Source organism: Zalophus californianus, chromosome 6, assembly GCF_009762305.2.
Source record: "Zalophus californianus isolate mZalCal1 chromosome 6, mZalCal1.pri.v2, whole genome shotgun sequence".
Taxonomy (NCBI): domain Eukaryota; kingdom Metazoa; phylum Chordata; class Mammalia; order Carnivora; family Otariidae; genus Zalophus; species Zalophus californianus.
In genome coordinates this window covers 49,695,159-49,718,368 of record NC_045600.1, presented here as the reverse complement: position 1 = coordinate 49,718,368, position 23,210 = coordinate 49,695,159, and the positions used below count along the sequence as shown (strand labels likewise).

General features: G+C 35.4%; 1 pseudogene; it reads right to left on the bottom strand.

Moving 5' to 3' along the window:
• Nucleotides 1-22,020: 22,020 nt before the first annotated feature.
• On the bottom strand, nucleotides 22,021-22,580 carry LOC113910439 (annotated as a pseudogene).
• Nucleotides 22,581-23,210: the final 630 nt, after the last annotated feature.

The following is a 23,210-nucleotide window of genomic DNA, read 5'->3' as shown; positions in this document are numbered from 1 at the left end:
GGAATGGAAAAAGTTTTGTAGTTGGTTTCAAATTTTTGGATAAACAGTTACTGAAAAGCCAAAAGAATAATGATAACTTAGCAGCAAGAAATAGGAATATTTTAACCAAGGGATTTGTAGGGCTTTTCTGGTGATGACAAAAAGCAGAAGGGGAAGTAAAAGGGATAATAGAACTTAACCAAATATAAGTGACAAGCAAGAAGACACAACCTGACACAGCTTCTCTATAATTGTGCATAAAACCCCTTTTCCCTTGTGTCTTTCACATTTTTTTCCTTAATTTTATTTATTTATTTGACAGAGAGAGGCAGAGAGCACAAGCAGAGGCTGCTGCAGGCAGAGGGAGAGGGAGAAGCAGACGCCCTGCTGAGCAGGGAGCCCGATGTGTGGCTTGATCCCAGGATCCTGGGATCATGACCTGAGCCAAAGGCAGACGCTTAACCAACTGAGCCACCCAGGCACCCCGATACCTTTCACTCTTAACTGGACCTCAGATCTCTTTCCCAGCATCATCTTGAAATCAGAAATGGCATAAATATGCCTTTAAGTTGGTAGAAATATGCTATAAGCTGTAACAAGCTCAGTACTTTCTCTATTAGCCTAAAGTTATCAGAATGATAAAATAAGCAAAGAAAAATGCCCATTCCTGATCTGTCTCAACCATGAAATCAGGGAAAATATACAAGATGTGTGGAAGAAGTCTCTTCTTATAAACCACTGTTATACAAAAGTATAGAGCTGAAAACCAATACAAAAATGCCAATAATAATTGATGTCTCCAAGTGCAAAGTGGACAGCTAGAACCAAATGGGGAAGCTATTTATTTTATTTTGCTACATGCTCAAGGCTTGATTTTCATTTTCCCCACCTTCAGGTTGTCATTTTGCCCATGAAGTTTTTCATTAAACTTTCAGCTGACAAGCAAGCGATAGTCTTCAAACCCGGGATTAGTTCAGTAATAGGAATTTTTGCTTGAGGCTCTATCTGCATTTCTGAGGCCAAATAGTGTCCAAGAGTTCTGCCAAAGAGAACTTTTAGAGGTGGGAGCAGATTCTAGATTAAGGACTCTCTCCTCCTGCTTTCCTTCCACCCAAACCCTTCCATTCAGTCTTACTGAATTTATTTAAGCAGTCTTTCCCTCTTGGATTTCATGCTGAGGAAGAAAAACAGGCAGGCATAGAAACTGACCACCAGAGACAGTATCACCTGTCATGTCTTTGTTAAAAATGCAGGTCAGTATGGAGGCCAAATTGCCAGATTTTAAGGAAGTTTACTAACTCTGTTTACTGAGTTAAATTTATAAGTTACTAACAGTAACTCTCAATGGCCTGCTGAAATTGTTTTTCTCATTTAAATTTTTTACTTATTATTCTAATTACATTATTTTCTGTATATACATTACATACTAAAATAAAATTTCCCCTTTGAAAAAAATGGGAACAAAAAGCAGAGAAAATAAAACTTACTCGAGTTGTTTTTCTACACTAAATAATGTGTTTAGGGCTGACATAATTAAAAAATGGGAATTTTGCTTTAGAAGAGTATAGCAAGCAAAAATCCAAGTAAGATGTAAATCTGTAACTTAGGCAAACTGGGTTAAGGCTTTAAAACTAAGGATCAGACAAAATAAATACAATATTTTTTTTAAATATTGTTTTTCTTCAATTATTTTAAAGTTTTAAAGGCATTACCTCTGCACAGAAGGTGCTACTGAAATAATCCAGTCAGTTTAAGGATCTAAAATAATCATCGAGTTTCAGCATTCCTGGGATGTAGCTAAATTTCTCAGGGAATCTATAAATATTTCTCAGATGACTTTGAATATATGAAGTGACTCAAAGCTAATGAAAATTGAATGGGGGCTGGAGATTTTCCCCAAAGCCTAATGTTTAGAATTTTAATCTACCATATTCAGTCAGCCCTAATTAGGGGACTTCGGCACTACGCAGACATCTATCACCATGATGTGACTCTGGGGAGGTATGTGTGTGTAATTAATCACCACAAATACCTGCCTTCTCTCTTTTCCCTTGTGCAGATTAGAAGAGAGAGAGATGAGGAGAGTCACTATGTTGTATAAACAACTCCATATCTTATCAGTTCAATTATTTTACTTTTTTAGAAGAAGAGCTTTCTTTTAAAAAGTTGCTAATGTCCATTTTTCATTCTTTTTAATATATACATTCATGAGCATTTTCTTCTCACTGGAAAACAACAGAGCTGCTTCACTGGATGGGGCAGGGGGAGGTGGGAATTTAATGACTGTCTTATCAAAAGTGTGCTGTTCTGTCTCAAAGGACAGAGTTGCTCCATGTGAATCCCTAGTGCTTATCCATGAACCACCTGGCTTTTCTTTGGAGATTTTCATCCAAGTATAGAGAGTCTGACCTTTCCTAACTCACGACATAATGACAAGGCTGCCAAACATGTGTTGTCTCATAATTGCTTCTACAGATCTGTGCTATAAGTTATGATTAAATACTAGGAGAAAGGTCATTAAAAGATTAAAAAAAGAAAATGGCTTACTAAGGGAAATTAATGAATTTAGAATTCTGTAGCACCTATGTATAACCAAAAAGAAAGACAGTAAGCATAATGAACTTTAAATGTTGAAGAATATTTTTCTGCTGGGCCATCACAGTTTGGGTATGAGTGGCAGCTTTTACATAGCAAATGCTAATATTTGTACTCTACAAGACAGTAATGAGAAAAGGGTGGTAATTGTCTTTCAATGTAAAGTAGTAAAGAATAAAGGAGGCTCTTCTCTACAGTTTCCCAAGGGAATTGTATACTTTGAGTTACTCAACCCTGATGTGTGTCTCATTCAAAATTTGAAATTCAAAAAATTTTTCCATCAAGGCAAATTAGAGTAGGTAGGAACAACGTAGGTCACTGGGTCTAAGGTTCAAAAACCATTGGAAGTATCAGAGTAGACCATAAAGATGATCAGAGTGAAGCTTCTACTGGATTTTGACCAAAGAAGTGGCAACTCTTCTCTGTAGATAAAGCAATGCATCTAAAGATACGATGTTTAATTTTGGGAGCCTTTGGTCTGAAGATACATGAAGAGGTTTGTAGAGCTCTCTAGAGGAGCTGATAAATGAGAAAGGTTATATCTGCCAACAGAAACAAAAGACCCCTAATTAAAAAGCCCAAAATGAATGCAGCAAGAGGAAATGTAAACCAGAAATTGTTCAAAGACAAAAGTGATAGTAGCAGAAACAGAGTACTGGAACTTGAGTTGTGTTCTAGAATTTGGACTTAAAATAGACAAAGACAGAAGTGAATGAGCCTTGCCCATGAAAAGAAAGGCAAACACAAAATTTTAGAAAAGGATTTAAAAATCAGACCATGAAAAGCTAATGTTATACTTATGGAAAGCTAGGTTAATTTGTGAATTAAAGAATATCTATGTTACCAAGACTCTTGACTTTGCAATTTTGGCCATTTAGGATCCGAAGAAAAAGTCAAGAAGAAAACACTAGTCAATTAATCTTAGCAAATTTTATTTAAATACTGGCCCCAATCCTTATCAGGGAAGCAGATTGTGACTAATTCCAAGTGTGTCTCGGAGAGGAAAATAATTCAGATGATTGTATCTGTTTTTATAGATGTTATTATACCTTCTTCTAACACATCCTCCCAATTTAGCTGCCCACCCACCCCTGCACAACTCCTAATACATACCGATCAGGCAAAAAATATTGGTAAGAGAGTTTGTATTTTGGAGTCTTCATCTTCTTTTCATTTGGTTGAAGCAGTTTTTAACCGAGTCAAAGAATTAAAATACAGTTTGATTCATCAGGCAAAGCAAAAGACCAAAGGAAAACTATGTTAAAAAGAAAAGAAAAGAAACAAACAAGCAAAACAAACAAAACAAACACCATCTGATTACTAAACTGGATTAAATAAGTTATCATTGCTTTTGTTTTTAAGGGTCCAAATGAAAGAAACCCATTTGTATGTAGTTAAAAACCTTACCCGCAGGTGAAAATTTAACTGTGACTAAGAGCAAAGCCATTTGTAAATATAGTCTCTATTTATAAAACTGGCAAGTAGACAGGATCTTCCCTAACTTGAGTATTTCCAAATAGTTTATTTTTATAGTTATCAGGTTTTTTTCTTGATCTACCCTGTATTAGAGAACAAGAAGTAATACTTTCCTGTTGGTAGTGCTTTAAATGAAAATACGTATCTTCAGAGCAGGTCATTAGTTAACATTAGGCGATGAGCATAGTAGTTCTTGCACCCTGGGTTTATATAACTAAAATTTAAATAGAGTAATTTCAGATCATATCAGCAAGGAAAGTTTGCAGATGATAATCAGCAATTTGTTTTTAAAACATAATATGAATTCAGGTTTATGTTAATTAGCAAAAAAGGGGATGATTAAATTTATGTAAAACATGGAAAATGAAGGCATGTGCTAATAATATTTTATGATTTAACTTAAAACAATTTTCCATTTGAATTTCAGGAAAGGATTTAGAAAGGAGTTCATTCCAATTTTTTTTTTTTTTTTTTAAGATTGCCTTTATTTGAGAGAGAGAACACAAGTTCACAAACAGGAGAAAGACAAGCAGACTCCCTGCTAAGGAGTCTGGGAACCAAGCAGGGATCCTGATGTGGGACTAGATCCCAGGACCCTGGGATCATGACCCGAGCCAAAGACAGACACTTAACTGACTGAGCCACCCAGGTGCCCCAATTCCAAAAATGTTGTTATAAAATTTTATGATTATCAATTTTTCTTTTGAAACAAGAGAAGAGTACAGTTAACCTTCTTCTTGAGGAAGAGGAATGTAATCCATATATGATTTCTAAGTAAAGGCATCCACAGAAAAATAAATTTAAATAGCAAGAGTAATACTAGCAGTGATAAGGGAGCATTTTATGAAGTGAGGCAAAGCAAAAGCAATGCTTGATTGCCAGCACTGTAAAGACAAAAGTATGGAGAAAGGGAATGAATAATCTTGGCTGAGCCTTTTTCTTTTTTCCTTTGTAGAGTACTCATGTTTTAAGTCATCCTTTCAACCAACAGTGCTGATTCATCAGCTTTGAAGAAATTATTAAATTCAATGTCATGTTCTTTGTGGGAGCTCAGTAAACATTAATCAAGGGAACTGATAAGAATTTACAAAGCAGAAAAAATAGTATCATCCACATACAATAGAAATTGTACTAGCTCTGTAAATTAAATTAAAAAAGGGAGGAACTAAAGTGCCAATGGTTGTATATCCAAATTGTTAACCATCTTTCACATCTTTCTGAATAATAAAAATGATACTGGTAACTTCTTGGTATAAAAGTTGCAATTATTGGATCTGAAGATTTAATATGTTCATAATTATACATTTTTGTAATTCAATAGATAAATATTTAGGAAATTACTAGGAGCCAAGATATCAAAAATTAATATCACATCTGTCAGTTATTAAAATTATCATTATTACTAGGCTGAGGGGAGTGGGATAAGGGAGGGGGTGGAAGTGGGGCACAAGTCCAATAAGAAGACACACAGGAAAGGAAAATAATGTTCAGACGTTCTGGAGATACTTTCTTATATACCTCATTTCACTTAGTCTTTAACTTTTACATCATCCTACCAATATAGGAGTACTTACCTATGTTCCCAATATTTTTATTTATTTTTTTCCTTAACAAATGAGAAATCCTTGGCTTAACACTATGTGATTTTCCTAGCAATTAAGTTATGTAGCTAGGATTTGAAGCTATGTCTATTTTACTTCTGATTGTATAGTCTTAAACACATTGCCTCAGGGTCAAGGGGGAACACTTTGGCTATAACATATCGCCTCCACAGTGTTATATTATTCCTAGCTATAAAACAGACTAATGGCTCCAGGAAACCATAACAAGAAGTTTGAACTAATGGTCCCCTTTTTATTTATTTATTTATTTATTTACTTACTTACTTACTTACTTACTTACTTACTTACTTACTTATTTGACAGAGAAAGAGAGAGACACCAAGCACATGTAGGGGGAGCAGCAGTGGGAGGGGGAGAAGCAGGCTCCCCACCAAGCAGGGAGCCCAATGTGGGACTAGATCCCAGAACCTTGGGATCATGACCTGAGCCAAAGACAGATACTTAACCGACTGAGCCACCCAGGCACCCTGAGTCTGCTTTGCCCAATGACACAACCATTTCAAATCCCACTGTTTACTGCTGCTTATTGTGGAAAATATTTGTAATTTCCAGAAACCAAGCATCCCAGTTTATGCATTATCACATGAACTTGAATTTCCTCACCATCTTGGACATCTTCTAATTGGATTTCATCTTTTCATCCTTTTTCTGAGAGTCAGGATTAAAACACTGTGCCCTCAGAAGCCCTGAATCAGTAAATTAACAATCCATAAATCTTCAGTCTTTAAATTCTGCTCACCTCCTGATCTTATCTAGAATTTAACTCTGTCCAGGATCATGTTTTTCCTGTATCCTTCAGATCTAGGAGGTAGACAGGATGCGTTCTACTTTCAAAAGCTTTAGTTTAAGCATTCCACTTTCCTACCACCACTTCTTATTTACTGGTCCAACTTACTCTACTGTATTCATCTTCTCCATTGATTGGTACCTCTTTCCTGCACTTTCATGTTCACTCAATTTGTACATATTGACATATTATTAAAATTACCTCCTGGGAAACATTCATGAGTTTCTGGTCCACTCAACCTCTGTCATCCTTGAATGCAGGGTCTTTCATCTCTGCACATGCCACTAAACCACTGGAGATAGCTGTGGAGAAAGGGCAGTTTCACTATTAGTTCACAATGACAAACACAAATAAATGGTACTGCCAAGGAAACCTACTATTTTGCTGTTGTATCTTTTCCTTTACAATTTTTCAAATCTCGCCACCTCCCTTCCCTACCACCTTTTACTTTCAGATGATGATTTCACTTCATATTTCAGTGAGAGAATAGAATCTAGCACAGAAAAAGAACCATTTTTTTCCCACCAATACATCTATAATCCAACACAAATTTGTATCCATCTGTCTTTTCTCTTGTTCCCTTACTCCTATCAGTAATACTCTTTTCCTTGGTTCTGAATAATATCTATTTGATTTAACTCAAAATTTTAGCTTACTCCCTATATTCATCACTTCTGAATCATCAAATTATCCTGCTTCACTGGATTGTTAGCATTTGTTGATGGTCTCCAACTAAATGAATTATAATTCCACTGTCCAACAAACAAACAAATTTCTTCTTGATGACATAACTTCATGAGTGATGGGCCATTTTCAATTCCTCTTTATAGAAAAAATTTCCAAGGCATTTTCTATAATTTGTGTCTGATTTTCTCACTTTCTATTTACTTGTCAATCAATTTCCATTGGCTTTGGTTCCACAACTATCCAGACTGTACTACAGTGATAAAAATCTATCATGTTTCCTCACCCATAAATACATTTCTTTAGCCTCATCTTACTTGAAATCTCATCAACCTCCCCTTCTTTCTGCGATAGTTCTTCTCTTGGATTCCTTGAAATCACACATCCCTGACTTTTTCCCTTTTCTTCTTCCTAGTCTCGTTTTCAGGATAGACCAGTGTAAAACTTTAAATATGGGTGTACCCCAGAGGTCGATTTAGAGTATTTTTTTTCTTTTCTATTTATCCTCCACCCTGAATGATTGCATCTAGCTGTTAAAATATATATATATATGTATTTATGTGATGATTGCTTAATTTATATGTCCAGATGGTTAATCCAGTATTTTATTATACATCTCTAGTTGCATGTCTGTAGGAGTCTAAAATTTAGCATGTCCATTATGCATTACAACTTGTGTCTCTTCCCAGGAATCCCTTCTCAGTAACAGCATGGCAGAGCCCATAACGGAACACCCTTTATTTTTCTCACTCATGTTTTCCTCATCCAACCTATCATCATGTGCTTTCAGGAATAACTCAAATATGTCTAAATATACCAACTTTCCTGCCTCAATTTTTGGCTCCCATTCAATCAGTGTTTCATGCAACATTCAGAATGACAGTATTTAAAAAAAAAAATCCAACCGAATAATGTTCCTTTCCAGCTGTAAAAAAATGTTCAATGACTTTGCATTCAAAAATAAATAAAACCCAAACTTCTTACTATAGCCTTCAGACCTACCAGCTCTCATTTTATCAGATTCTTAGCTCTCACAATCATACAGACATTCTGTTTGTTCAGGGATCTAGCACTTGCCCTTTGCTTTCTTTGCCTGAATTGCTTTTCTTAGTGACTTCACAGTACTGATTCCTTTGTGTTTCTTGTTTCTCATCCATAGAAAAGCCCTTCATTTTCGCACCATGTGAAATTATCCCCCATTATTCCATCAAGTCATCCTGTTTATTTATTTCAAGATATGTTATATTGTTTTTCCTTTCCATTTAAATGTAAGGTCAGTCAGGACAAGGATTTTCACTATTCTGACAAGATGAGATCCAGAGCTTTCTTCTGTGGAACAGTCACTTGCACATAGTAAGTCTCAATAAATAATTGTTAAACTAAAGAATGAGTCAATGGACACGTCAGTTCCCAAAATGACCAGTAAGGGAAACAGAAATGTTTGAAAAAAAAAAATACTGTGATACCCGAAGTTCAAAAGCCCATTGTAATTTTGAAAAGAATTACTCTTGTATAAATATGATAAAGATGTTGCTCTTTCCAAAATATCAACAGAGATAGCTAGTAGTGTAGAATGTGTGCAAGATGAACCTTAGAAGTATAACTTGGAAGGTCCAAAAGAAAGATAATTTTTTTATTTCAGAAATTCTAATATTGTAAAATTCAGTTTCTTACCATTTTTGGAAACCTCTTATGTTTCTTAAAAGAGTAACTGGAATCAGATTCTGTGCCCTAAATCTATGTTTTGATTGAATAGGTATGTAGCACATATGATGGAGATAGGGATAGTTAAATTAATGGACATTCTGTTTTCTTTTAGAATTAGGTAAATACACTTCAGAGATGCTATCCTGCTTTAAACTCTAAATCAATCAATCTCCTTTTACTCATTATAGACATTCCTTTCTTGGTATTTAAAACCTCTAAATTTTGTTTGTTTGTTTGTTTGTTTAAACAAAAATATCACTCTAGAGAATGGATGGAGGTTTTGTTAAGAAAATGCTCAGGTTAAAAGGAAGCTCCAGAAATGGGTAGGTATGTTTCACAACGGTCACTCTTCACCATCCGAAAGTGTAAGTGCAGGTTTATTGATTATTCCAGAATCTAAACTAATTGTTAAGATGCCCAATGGTGATCCTTTTTCAATTATTTTAAAGAGCCATTGTTGAGACACAGTTCTTCATGGCTCTCTCATACTTCTGCATGTCTTGTTAGCAAGACACTTACTGCCCTTTTGTCCAGACTCACTTTTCAAGGATGTCTATATAGCAAACAACCTCGGGAAATAGAGACAGTGTCTTTCTCTGAAGCAAAGGTTGGGCATGTTTACTGCCCACTCTAAAGATTGGGGTTGCCCATGTCCAGGGTTACTCTTCTGTAAGCAAATACAATGCTTGTGCCGTTATCTTAGGCCATCTTTACATTGCCATGTGAGAATTTGGGCTTGGGAACTGACGCTAAATGACATATTAAATATATATATATATATATTTTAATTAGAGTATAGTTGATATACAATATTATATGAGTTTCAGGTGAACAACATAGTGATTCAACTTCCCTGTACATTATGCTCTGCTCACCACAAGTGTAGCCACCATCTGTCACCATATGAGGCTATTATAATATCACTGACTATAGTCCCTATGCTGTGCCTTTTATTCCCATGATTTATACATTCCATAATTGGAGGCCTGTATCTTCCTCTCCCCGTCACCCATTTTGCACATCCCCCAACTCCTCCCTCTAGCAACCTTCAGTTTGTTGTCTGTATTTATAGGTCTGATTCTGCTTTTTGTTTGTTTATTCATTTCTGTTTTTTAGATTCCACATGTGAGTGAAATCGTATTTGTCTTTCTCAGCCTGACTTATTAAAGTGATGTACTGCTATTACTCTGAGTAATCAACCCTCCTTTGTCTCTGGCCTAAGAGGTGTGTGCTTTCTACCAGCTTCTATGCAATGAAAGCAGGCTAAATTGTTTGCTCGTGAGCAGGTTAGAAGTTCAGATTCTTTACAGTTCTCGACAGTCATTGGTATTTATCTGGTCATCCACAGACCAATTAATGCCTTTACTTTCCTATGTGTCACAATCTGTTTATCTCCAATTATTAAATATTTGCATAGCACTATGGTACTTTTTGTATTTGTATAGACAAAATACTATTAAAATGAAAGTTCATAGTACTATATAAATATCTACCACTTTCTATTTTCTATCTTTAATAATTAACATTGACTTTTTAATTTTACTTTATTTTTGGAAATGTAATAGTAAATATATGTGTCTTGATCCAAGTTTAGCAATTATTGTATTGGAGATGTGTTCCCATAGGAATACTAAAATGTTTTCTGGGGACTGTCTTTGGGGAAATTTGAGCATTTACTATTAAAGTAGTGTACATTTGAGAGCCTTTGTACATTTAGAGTCTGGATAAACGTCAGAATGAATTAGTTTAATGAAAAATCAGTCTCTGTTACATAGCCAGCTCACTTAGAACCATATAAGTTGAAATACACCACAAACTAAATTGTCATTATATTGGGAGTTCTTCACAGCTTTCTGAGGTATGGATATTCAAATAACTGCATTGACTGAATTATCACTTCCTGGTTGGTTGGTTGGTTTGTATGTTTACTTATTCACTTATTTTTGAGAACTCTAACTAAAGGAGATACATGGACTTGCACTTTTAGACTTCCAGATTGAAAAATAGATTCTTATTTGTCCAGAAGTACATATATATCTCTTTATATATAACTTTCGGTGTGAACTCACTAGATGTTTTGACATTCACAATTAGTTGACTAAAAATATATTCCAATAACTCATTACACTTAAACAATTTTAAAAAAAGGAACTGTTTTAAGTGTGTACATTCAAACAAAATGTTCTCTGTCCTAGAATTTAGATGATTCATAAAAAGGTATGTTGGAATAACAGAGTGGCCACCTAGAATATGTTTGTCAAAATATATGATTGCCCCAATGGCTTACTAGGAAATTCACATACAGTAAATTTAGCCACATATAAGAGTAAACAATTAGATCACATATGTATAAGATGTCCCAGAATTCAAATAATGGTATTCTAAAGAGAGTGATATTTGGGAAGACAAATTTGAAATTAATAAATCAAAATTTGATTAAGCATATATCAAGCTGTTTTAGTCCATTTGGTCTGCTATAACAAAATACCACAGAATGGGTAGCTTATGAAGAGCAGAAATTTATTCCTCATGGTTCTGAAGGTTGGAAATCTAAGACCAAGGCACTAGCATGGTGAAGGCCCTCCTCCTGGTTCATTCCCAGTGCCTTCTTCCTGAAGCTTTATAGGGTCTCTTTTATAAGAACAGTAGTCCCATTCATCAGACTCCATCCTCATGACTTAACCATCACCTTTCAAAGGCCCTACTTCCTCATACCATAATGTTGGACATTAGGATTTCAACATATGAATGGGGGACGGGAGGGATTCATTAAGACCATAGCACAAGGCCAGGTTAGAGACTGGAACTTGTCTGTCATTTGTAATATGCAAAAAAATACTTAACCAAATGCTTACTGTGTGTCAAGCATTGTGTATAAAACAATGATCTAAACAGGTAAAAGTTCTGACTTCCTAGAGCTTACTGTTCGGTAGACATTGACAAAGCAATTATTTAAATTCAAGATTTTGCCAAATGCTATGAAGTAACAACTCCAGTGTGATAAAAGAGACATAATTTAGGTTCATACTAAGAAAAGCCTTCTAAGGACATTGGATGGAATCAGTAGAAGTAAGCATAGCAGAGTCTGAAGTTGGTCATGGAGAAGGGGCTTTAAATATGCAGAATCCAACATTAATGCTCCTTTATCAAGGCTTCCCAAAGTGAAAGATAATTTTGTTGCTAGCTAGCTAAAAGAGACTTCTTAATATCTACTAATTCCCTTGTTCTGCTTTCATGATCACCAAGCAAACTTTTGATAATGTGGTGCTTGATATAGCTTGCCTTTGGTGTGAGAGAATGAGTCATAGCTCAAATAATTGTGCATTTTAGAAAATATTTTTTAATTATAATTTGACTTTACATGTTAGTAGTCTCTGCAGAAAGAGATGCCTGGGTGGCTCAGTCAGTTAAGTGTCTGACTCTTGGTTTTGGCTCAGGTCATGGTCTCAGGGTCGTGAGATCGAGCCCTGTGTCAGGCTCTGCCTTCTGCAGAGAGTCTGCTTCTCTCTCTCTCTCTCTCCCTCTGCCCTTCCCCCCACTTGTGCACACTCACTCTCTCTCTCAAATAAATAAATTTTTAAAAATAATGTGCTCTTCAAATTAGTCTGTGTATATCCAAGGCATTACCAGATTTTAGACAGTGATGGATTCATTGAGACAAATGCTGTCTTAGAGGGTTCAGGGACCAGTTTGTGTGATCAGAAAGATCTCTTCAGGTTACACATTTTTCTTTGTTAAATAAGAACTATTTAGGACTAATTTATAAAAGTAAGGAAACATCTTATTCTTGCCTATTCAATGATTAGAATTGACTAGGAAAATAACTGAATGGAAGTTATGCTAGATAATTAAAGACCATAATTGATAATCAATATTACTTGTTTACCCAATCCAATGGAGATAGCCTGCATCTAGTTAAAGCATGATGAAATATAAATTTAAAAATAAATAGAAAAATAGGCTGTAGTCATTTTTAACATTCACAGATGACAACTATTAAATACAATAGATTATTGAAAATAAAAGCATTTTAGAAAATTATTATTAACAATAGTAAATATAAACACAAACCAAAATCATTGCAATAAATAAATGGAAAGGAGATTATACAGATAAAAAAAGAAAAACCTTCAGGAAATGATCTAATTCCTTTGCCTATTAACTCTTAGGAGAACATTGAGACTGAACTTTCCTTGCTATTATTTATTTTTTATTATTACTATATATATTTGCATGCATGTGTTTGTGTGTTTTCTTAACTAGTATAACCCTTACCACATAGACTATATTTTCAGTATTACCAGTGGTTTAACTGCGTATTAACATGTACTGTCTTGCATTATTTACAGCAATGCACTCTACTGTACTTTTAAGCTGACAAAAAATAATCACTGAAAATGGAAGTCAGCTAAACCACAGGTCAGTAACCAATGAATTTGTCTCAGTTAAAATTCTTAAAATCCCTAAGAATCTTTAGGTCATAGAATTTGGAAAGTTTTTCTGACAAAGCTAAATGTGGTAGGTGATATTCTTCTTTGTTAGAATAAATTTGCTAAGGTTATTAATTGGGAAATTTAATCATGATTATTTATCATTAATAGTAATTCTCTGTATAGTAGGCAAGAATTACATGAGCTTACATATTACTTCATGTTGAATACATAAACATTTTATCTTTAATGTTGTAAAATATTTTAAGTATTACATAAATCATGGTACACTCTTAAATGTTAACTTGCCTTATAGATGTTAGAGAGATGTATAGAGAAAAATACCCTGCAAGAAAGAGCTTAAATATAGAAATATAAATTCCTATAAGCTATATGAAAATGCTGTCCTTTAAATTTTCACATTTAACAAACAGGATTAAAATTTCCAAAATTCATTCATTATTTCCAATATATTATGTTTTGGATTATGTGGCTATATAGACAGGTTAGCCATCATCCTGGTGAATAAAAAACATTTCCTCAAATTTCTGATTATGACTTTGCACCTACTTTTGCTTTAGTTTATGTTTCTAAGTTCATACTTTCAGTCTTTTAAAACATAATCTCTTGTATGCCACTCCTGTACTACAATTTGAATAGACAGAGAAACTTCTCTTTGTTAGAGAAGTTTCACTGCACTTGACACTGTTTAAAAATTATCTCTGATGTGAAACCATTGTTGAAATAATAGCATGATTAAGACTTTCATAAAGAGAAAGCAAACTAACAGATTTTTTCCCATTGGGTCTCCATTGAGTTTATTAACCTTAATAAAGGCAAAAAAAAATATGCTTTCTCTCTTTTTTCAGTCATGGTTATTTTGGTTACAAATGACAACACAGCTCTATCTATCCTTAGCACAAAAAGAACCTAATGACTCAAAGGATGACACTGTCTTCAGACATGGTTGGCTTCAGGAATTCAATTGTTGAGAACTCTATTTCTCCCTTTCTCCGCTCTGTTTGAACTCATTCTCAGAAAGATGCTGTTCAAGTAAGCAACACGTTGCCCAGGCAACTGCCAATTTATATGTTCGTTGAAGATTGGCATGCCAGAGAGAAAAATAAAAAACATGTGTTTTTCCAGATATCTTCAGTGAAAATCCCAACAAAGATTCTTATTAGCCCAGCTTGGGCCATAGGCTGCTTTTGAGATTAATTACTCATTCCTGGAATGTAGAACTGATAAGTCAGATGCATACATACATCTACTGCTGGGGCTTGGAAGTTATGTTCAACTCCAAAACCACTCATTGATTAAGAAAACGGTAAAATAGATCTTTAAAGACAGGCATCCCAAGCAAACAGAAATGAATGCTTCTTGCTCTTCCTAAGCCTGAATCTACACATTAACTATTTTAAGGAAATTCAGATAATGCACTTTTTATAATTTTGTGTTAAAATACATATCTAATAAAATATCTAAATAAAACCTTGGAAGTTTCTTCAGCATTTAGTCATTACCAGTAAAGCAAAACATATTCTCAAAATATTAACCTTTTTTAATGAATGAAATCTATGCATTGTACTCTGCATGCTGAGCAGCACTGCAACCCAAGTAGATAGCAATAGTTCTATTTATGAATTGGGGAATAATTCTAATTTGGTGTTAAAATAATCAACTCAAGATTATTTGAAGGGACAAAAATGAGTCTGTGGCTATTCTAATCTGTTTGTTTCTTCTCCTTTAGTCTCCTGTTATCTACCACTAGTTCCTACACCCCTACTAATTTTGCTATATGATGCCAGATACACAATGAAATAACTGAGAATATGAACTTTGAGATCAGGATGAGAGGGGGTTTGTGAGTGCAATATTGCCTTTTCCTACTAGCTGTATCTCCTTGGGTAAATGTCTCAACTTCTTATAGTAGCAGATAAGAGCAAATAGATTTAGAACGCATGGCCAATCCTTGTAGCCATCATCTTGTCAAGGGTATAATTTACTTTGCTCTAATACCTCGCCTAGAAATCAATCCAGCCCTCTGACTTTTCTGAATCTGAACTTAGGAACAATTATAAACAAAATCACATAGTAGGCACGTGCTGATCTATATGGGTAGACTTCATCTCTACAAAGCCCTTCAACACTTCCTAGAAATTCTCTACATTTTCCAGGGCTTCTTTCTACTCTAATCTTCAATTACTTCAAAACCCATTTCTCTTCTCAGACCTCCCATATGACCACTTTCCCTCTTGTTATATATCACCTACTTCTAGCCTCTTAAAACCTGGGCTTTTCTGCACTCTCATCCTCTGCTTCTTCCTGTCCAGGCTCCACTCCAACTGGCTTCAGATTCCATCTCCTCTTGCTTCTCAGGACTATACCACTATTGATTTCCCTCTTCTCCTATATTTTACATTCTTTCTCCCTACGAATACCTTCTGTATTATTTTCTTATTGCTACTGTAACACATGACCACAAATTTCCTGGTTTAGGAAAAGACAAATTAATTATCTCATAGTTCTGGAGCCCAGAGGTCTGAGACTGGTCTTAGAGGACTAGAATCAAGGTGTCAGCAGAGTTCTGTTCCTCATCAAAGATTTATGGGAGAATCTGTTTCCTTGCTTCTTCTGAATTCTAGAGGCTGCTTGGATTTCTTTGCTTTTGGCCCGCAGTTAGAAAGCATCTGATTTCAATCTCTGCTTTCATCCTTACTTCTTCTTCCCTGGTTCTGGCATTTCTGTCTTCCTCTTATAAGAATCCTTATGATTATATTGAGTACACCCAGATAATCCAGGAGTACCCTTCCATCTCAAGATACTAAACTTAATCACATCTGCAAAGTCACTTTTGCTATGTAAGGATAATATGTTCACAGTTTTCAGGCTTAGGATATAATCATCTTTGGGGAACCATCATTCTCTCTGTCATCATTCCCTATCACCACTGCCCAGTGCTCATTCCTAGTCTTTCTTCTTAACCCTGCTTTATGATTGCCTCATTTCTGACCTCTTCAGAGCCTATCTCCTGGAATTGTCTACTCACAGTTTTTTTCCTCATTATCCTATACACACATACACACACATTCTTGGAAAACAATTCCATCAAGGCCACTGTAAATTTTTTAATCACAAAATCCCTTTCAGTTCCTACCTTGCTTGACCTTTCAGCAACATTTATACCATTGACAACACATTCCTTCTTTAAAACATTTCCATAGGCTTCTTCTATAACACCTATTCCATCTCTGTCTTTCCTTCCTTCCTTCCTTCTTTCCTTCCTTCCTTCCTTCCTTCCTTCCTTCCTTCCTTCCCTCCTTCCTTCCTTTCTTTTTCTCTTTCTTTCTTTCTTTTTCGGAATTTTTTTCTGCATATAATTATCATGTTAGTTTTTCTCTGGGTTCTATTCATAGCTTTATTCTCTAGTCATTGTACATAGTCTCTGTAACTTGTCTCAAAAATACCACCATTCAAATTCTTTTAGGAATACCAATGGCTTCCTAGTTTCTATTTTTAGTATATGTCTCTTTTTTATTTCATAGCATATATATAACTGATTACTGTAATTTTCAATTAAATGGGGATAGCACTTTACACCCTAATCCTTTTCCATTTCTTATATTCCTTATACTCAAACATAAGTCTTGAGATTCATTCTTGAGTTTGCCTCTGTATTTCTCCCATCAATCTATCATAATTCTTGTTTTCTTCCTTCTAAATCCTACATCCTAAAATTTTGTAATTCACTCCACTTTTATGGCCTTTACCATAGTTGATGCCAAGATCATCTATCATCTGAATTATTTTTATAGCTCTCGGGCAAGTCTCCTTGCTTCAAATATGGCTTCCCTTCCAAGCTATACTCTATGATGGAAGCAGGGGATATTTCTAAACCTAAAATGACCTTTTAGTATTCTCATACTTAAAAGCTTTTATAGTTTCCTATTATTCTTAGGACCAGCTTCATGGGTATGTGACATAAGCATACACAGGTCCTGCTTTTAGAAGGGCTTCATACTTGACTTAATGTTCTGTTCTATCATCTTGAAATTTTATTTTTTTAAGATTTATTTATTTATTTTAGAGGGTGGATTGAGGAGGGACAGAGAGAGAGAGGGAGGGAATTTCTAGCACACTCCCTGCTGAGTGTGGAGCCCATGTGGGACTTGATCCCCCACCCTGAGATCATGACCTGGGCTGAAGCCAAGAGTCAGTCACTTAACTGACTGAGCCACCCAGGTGCCCCTGAAATTCTTAATCTTTGAACCAAGAGCCCCATATTCTTATTTTGCAAATTATGGAGCTAGTCCTACTCTTAGATAAAATTTTCAAATCTTAATATAGTTTATAAGACTTTCATAACTAGGCCTTTTTCCTCTGTCCCTTCAGCCACTCATATAGCCTTTTGTGTCTGAAATCACACCACACACAGACACACACACACACACACACACACACACACACACACACACACCCCTCAGGCATTTGCCCTCTATCTCCAAACTTCTATTAAACTACTTTTCGATCTATAGATCTACTTCAAAATTACTTTCTCTGACAAGCCTACCACATACCATCCCATAGCTAGCCCCAATAACAGAGTATCTCTACTTCTCTCCTATGGCACTCTCTCTCTGTGGTAGCTGTTACTTGCTTCTTTTTATATCTTCTAGATGATGCTAAGGTCCATGCCACTGTTTACCAGTGTATCCTAGTGTGTTATATAGTTCCTAGATATCTATATGTACTTAATACTGAATTGTGAATGGTAACAAACAGTAATTTTCTTTTCTTTCTTTTTTAATAGAAATACACAGGTAAATACTAAAACTGTCTACTTAATATGGACCTGTACCAGCAAATAAAATATAGTTATTATATTTCTGTTGATCAGATTTGCACATTTACCAAAATTCAGAGAGACACCACCATCTTGGGTTTTACTTCTACAAGTATCCACAAGAAAAGGGAATATTTTTCAAACCAGAGCACAAGTCTTTAAAATTATAGCATTTATCATTGACTACTCTCTTTTTTGACTTTTACAGGAATGGTCTTTTATACTTTTAAAAGTATAATTATTATTCTGAAAAAGCAAGTCTATTGCTAGTTAAACCCTATGCTGAAGGCCAAAAGAAGTGAAAAATTTAAGGTCAATTTTCCTGTTACTATGGTTTTTTAAATAACCCTATTTGTTCCATATAAATAAAAGACAATGGGGGAGATGGTATTTTATAAATATAGAGAGGAGAGAGATATCCTAAGGTTTTTGTTTTATTTTATTTTGTTTTGTTTGTAAATGAAAGAGGACCATGGTACACAATGCTAGAAAGGCATTGGAAAGTAAGTGTCTGCAAATGTCTAAAGTGGATCAGGTTGAAGAATACCTCTCCACCACATAATTTTGTCCTAATGCCTATCCTCATCGAGTTCCTCAGAGGTGTTAAGCAGTAGGATAAATCTGAATTGGCTGTAGCTTTGCCAAATTATCTAGACTTTATTAGCATCATTCACTCAATGATGATCATCATCCTCATGAGGCAGTATTTACTAAGAAGCCACAATGCTCAAAATGCTAAGGGAATTGCAATACATAAGAATCAATATAGTATCTTAACTTGATTAATTTACAGTTTTTAAATTTTATTTTAAATTGTATTAAAGAAGAGCTCAGGACCCTCTTCCTTGTTACACAAATGAAAATGTGATTTTACTTTCTTAAGACTCATCATTTATGTTTCTGCAAAGTGATTTTGCTATATGTCCAAGTAACTCCATTAACCTTAGAGCATTTCTCATATATTTAAAGAAGTGAGCAGGAATATTAAGTTAGGTGAAAAGTTACAGACACTATAAGCTTTATTGAAACTAATGCAAAATAGTAAAACATAAAACTAACTGCAAAATGGTGCATAAAAGTCCAAGAAAATCATGTGATCATATGACTAGCACCCAGGAAGAAAAGATCTATATGCTGGGCACACATATGGCACCACCAAAAGAGACAGGTGTTCTCCCTAGCACTGTTCTATAACCGTATCTGTGTACAGCTTGGGGGCAGGGGTGGGGAGCAGGTGAGGGATTACCAGTCAGATCCTGGCAGTGTTCATTAGAGAAGTGGTGGCAAGTGATAACGGAAACTCGTTTTTCCCTTCCAAGAACTATCTGCTAAAGGAGAGTTGTCAGTCAGACTTCGGGAATATTTGCTCATGTGCAGATGTTACTGTTCTCTTGGTGCATAATCAGATCTGTCATTAGCACCTCCACAGTCTCCTATATTTGGGCAGAGAAGAGAGCATTTCCCTCTTATGGGGGAATCTCGGTGTTTTACTATGCCATAGGCAAAAGTAAAATGGTAATTCTTTCTGAGATCTCATTTATGCTTTAGATGTTCTAGGGTGAAAATTTATGTTCCTCCTCAACATCATGACAATGTTTTCAATTTGTCTGAATATATCCCTGCCTTAGAAAATGGTAGGCTAATTAGCTAGGCAATAGATCTTTCCTCACCCTGTGCTCACTTTTGCCACCTATTTTTATTATTTATTTATTTATTTATTTATTTATTTATTTATTTATTTATTTAGATTTATCGATTTATTGTTAGAGAGAGCAGGGGCAGGGGTGGGGGGTGTATAGTCCACAAGCAGACTCCCTGCTGAGCTGAGAGCCTGGCGCAGGGCTCAATCCCAGGATCCTGGATCAAGACCTGAGCCAAAATCAAGAGTCGGCCGCTTAACCAACTTGAGCCACCCAGGCGCCCCTTACTACTTATTTCTAATGCTGTCCTACTCTTGACTATGTAAGCTCACTGTTTGCTGAACTATTTCCCTTAAAGTTTAAAACAGAAAAAAAGAAAAAAAAAATCACCTCAAAGGCCTATTGATTCTTCAAGCATGTTCTAGTTATGCAAGTTAGAGATGGCGTGGCTAATTAACTTAATGGTTGATGTCTGATTTCCTGTTCTCAAGAGCCAAGATAATGTGTTATACTTATTAGTAATGAACAACTTAGAAATTGTTAAACATAGATTCACACTCAGGATATACATGTAGAATTTGAAAGCTGCATAGATGGGGAATATCCTGGTAAATATGGAGCAGTTTTTATTCCCTTGATGACAAAATGATATGATCACAAATGCCTGGACCTTCCCTTGGACACATTATTGGATAGTACTCTTCATACTCCTGTTTGAGTCAGGTGTGTTCAGGTGACTGGTTGTTTATGAAATGTGGGGAGAAGTAGCGTGTCATCTTTGAAGTGAGAGCCTAAAGAACCAGTGCATGCTGTATTGCATTTCCTTCCCTATTAATTGCCATATCTCAATCCTGAAAGGAAGAGATAGGGCCTCTGCCAGTCTTAAGGGCCTGCAATTAACAGAACCTCCTGCCAGCCTACCTCAGAAGTATAACATGGATGAAAAACAAGCATTTGATGTTTTTAGCCGTGAGATTTGGGGATTATTTAGTACTGCAATATAACATAGCCATCCTGACTTGGATGAAATGAGATCAAAAGTAGTCTAGAAGAAGGAATAGGAGTTAATTGGAAGAATGGAAGAGGAAGAGTATTCTAAACAAAGAGGGGTATCATAAGCAAAGGGACAGATTTCAAAGTCCATTTTTCGGGGGAGAAAACACAAAATTAGGGACTTGGGTTTGATAAAATCAGCAAGAAAGCTCAAATAGGCTTTTAACCACATATTGAAGACAATGAACAGAATTGGTGAAGTTTTCAGTGGAATATGACATGAAGGACACATCAAGAATATATTGGAAAAAATCAAATTTTAGTTTTCCTAGAAAGCATATGCCTCCTGGAAATCTTCTCCATGTTACCCTCCCCACTCCTTTCTGTAGTCCCTGACAATTACAATCTATGAGGACTCTTCAAATCCAGCTTTTGACCTCTCAGAAAATCTGTAGATTTTTTTGATGTCTTTTATAGCCTGCATGTATTTAAAAAGGTGGACAGGAAAATTAAGCCAGATAAAACTTACAGATGCTAAGAGTTTTAGTGAAGCTTAGGATCTTGCCCCAATACAAAACAATGCAAATAAGGTTGAAACTTTTAATGGACTAGAAGTTATATTATAACATATTTCTTTAATATTAATGATCATTTTGCAATATGTAATTATATCAAATCAACATGTTGTATACTTTAAACTTACACAATGGTGTGTGTCAATTATATCTCAATGATGCTGGGAAAAAATAAACAAAAATTTAAAAAGTAAATGTTTTTGAAATATTATATTTGAATAGTAAATATTACATAAGGATGCTTTTTATTTTCAAGCTGAACTTTTATTTAAAATGTAAACAAAGAGAACCTGGGTGACTCAGTCAGCTAAGCATTTGCTTTTGGCTCAGGTCATGATCCCAGGGTCCTGGGATCGAGTCTCTGCATTGGTCTCCCTGCTCAGCGTGGAGTCTGCTTCTCCCTCTCCCCTCCTTTGCCCCTCCTCCTACTTGTGCTCTCTCTCTCTCTCTCTCTCTCTCTCTCTCTCTGTTAAATAAATAAATAATAAAAATTTTTTAAATGTAAAAGAAATGGCTCTTGAAAATACGGATGAATAAAGCAAAAATATACAGTGCTCTCTTCCTGCTAGTCAGTCAGCCTGTCCATGGACAGGATAATAGGACCTATGTGCTCATAGAATTTTACAGTAGCTTCATATTAGATAATGTAGAGATTCTCAGCATATGATCTCAGTTCTGGGTTTACACCTTTACTGAGCATGAACAACGACTCCTGCTCCATTGTCATAGCCAATCCCTTGGGCCCAAAGTTCTTTGCATAGTATCCTTTAGAGAAGGAGAAGGAGAAGATTTCATCTTCTTTTTTAGAGTTGTTGATTCAGGATCCTTCCCACACTTGGCACCTAGGAAACAGTTTTTGTGCTAGGGTTTTCCAGCTTCAGTTATCTTCTCAGCATCATATACAGAATCCCCACATGTGGGACATTTCTCAGTATCTCTGTATTCCTGAGCAAATTTAGAAGTGTTTGGGATTTTTGTAGCCATGTGAGGTTGAACACACTTGGGTTTGATGCCCAGCCTCTCCTCACTGTCCATATAGCCTTTCAGCCCATCCTTCTTTCCATAGCAAGATTTGCAAGTAGATCTCTTCATCATGCATCACTGCCACTGTGCCATCTAAATTTGCCCTGCAATCCATGCACAGAACACAACAGCCGTGCAACCTTCTCCCAGAACCCTGAACCTCTTCTGCAAGGTTCACAGTGCTCCCACAGGCCCCACACTTGTTTCCAGCTCCCCAGATGAGCATTTGAGTTAGAGGTAGGACCACACACTGCTGGTGGGAGCTAGGGAGGCAGGGCAGAGGGAGCAATGGGGGGGAGTCAGGGAGCCCAGGAAAGTCTTTACAAGTTTGGAAGTGTGGATAGCTATTTCATGGAGCTTTGTATTTTTATTTTTTCCTGATAATCTTATATTATCTCAATACTTATTATGTATTTAATTGCTGAATACTGGTCCTTTAAAAAGCACCAGTTATTTTTAAATTCATTAATGTTATTTGAAATTGTTCTTTAAGAACCATTATTTATTTCTTAATACTATGCATGTTCACTTATTTTTCTTTAGATTCTTAAAAAATAATAACTTTATTGGAAAAAAAACAATTCAAGCAAAATGTACAAACTAATTTGGTTACAAATCTTCAAAATAACAGTCAAATTTCATTGACTATTTTGTTGTTCTATAGTTAGTATGGAAATAAATGGGCTATAAATAATCAGGCTTGTGAAATATAAATCTAAGCTTGTCAAGCTTAGCTAGTTAGAAACTGCTTTTTTTTTTTGTATTTCCATTAGTCATGAAAGATATGCAGAATTGCTTCCATGTCACTTTTAAGTAGCTGAACATTTCTACATATGCATATTGCTTGATGATATTG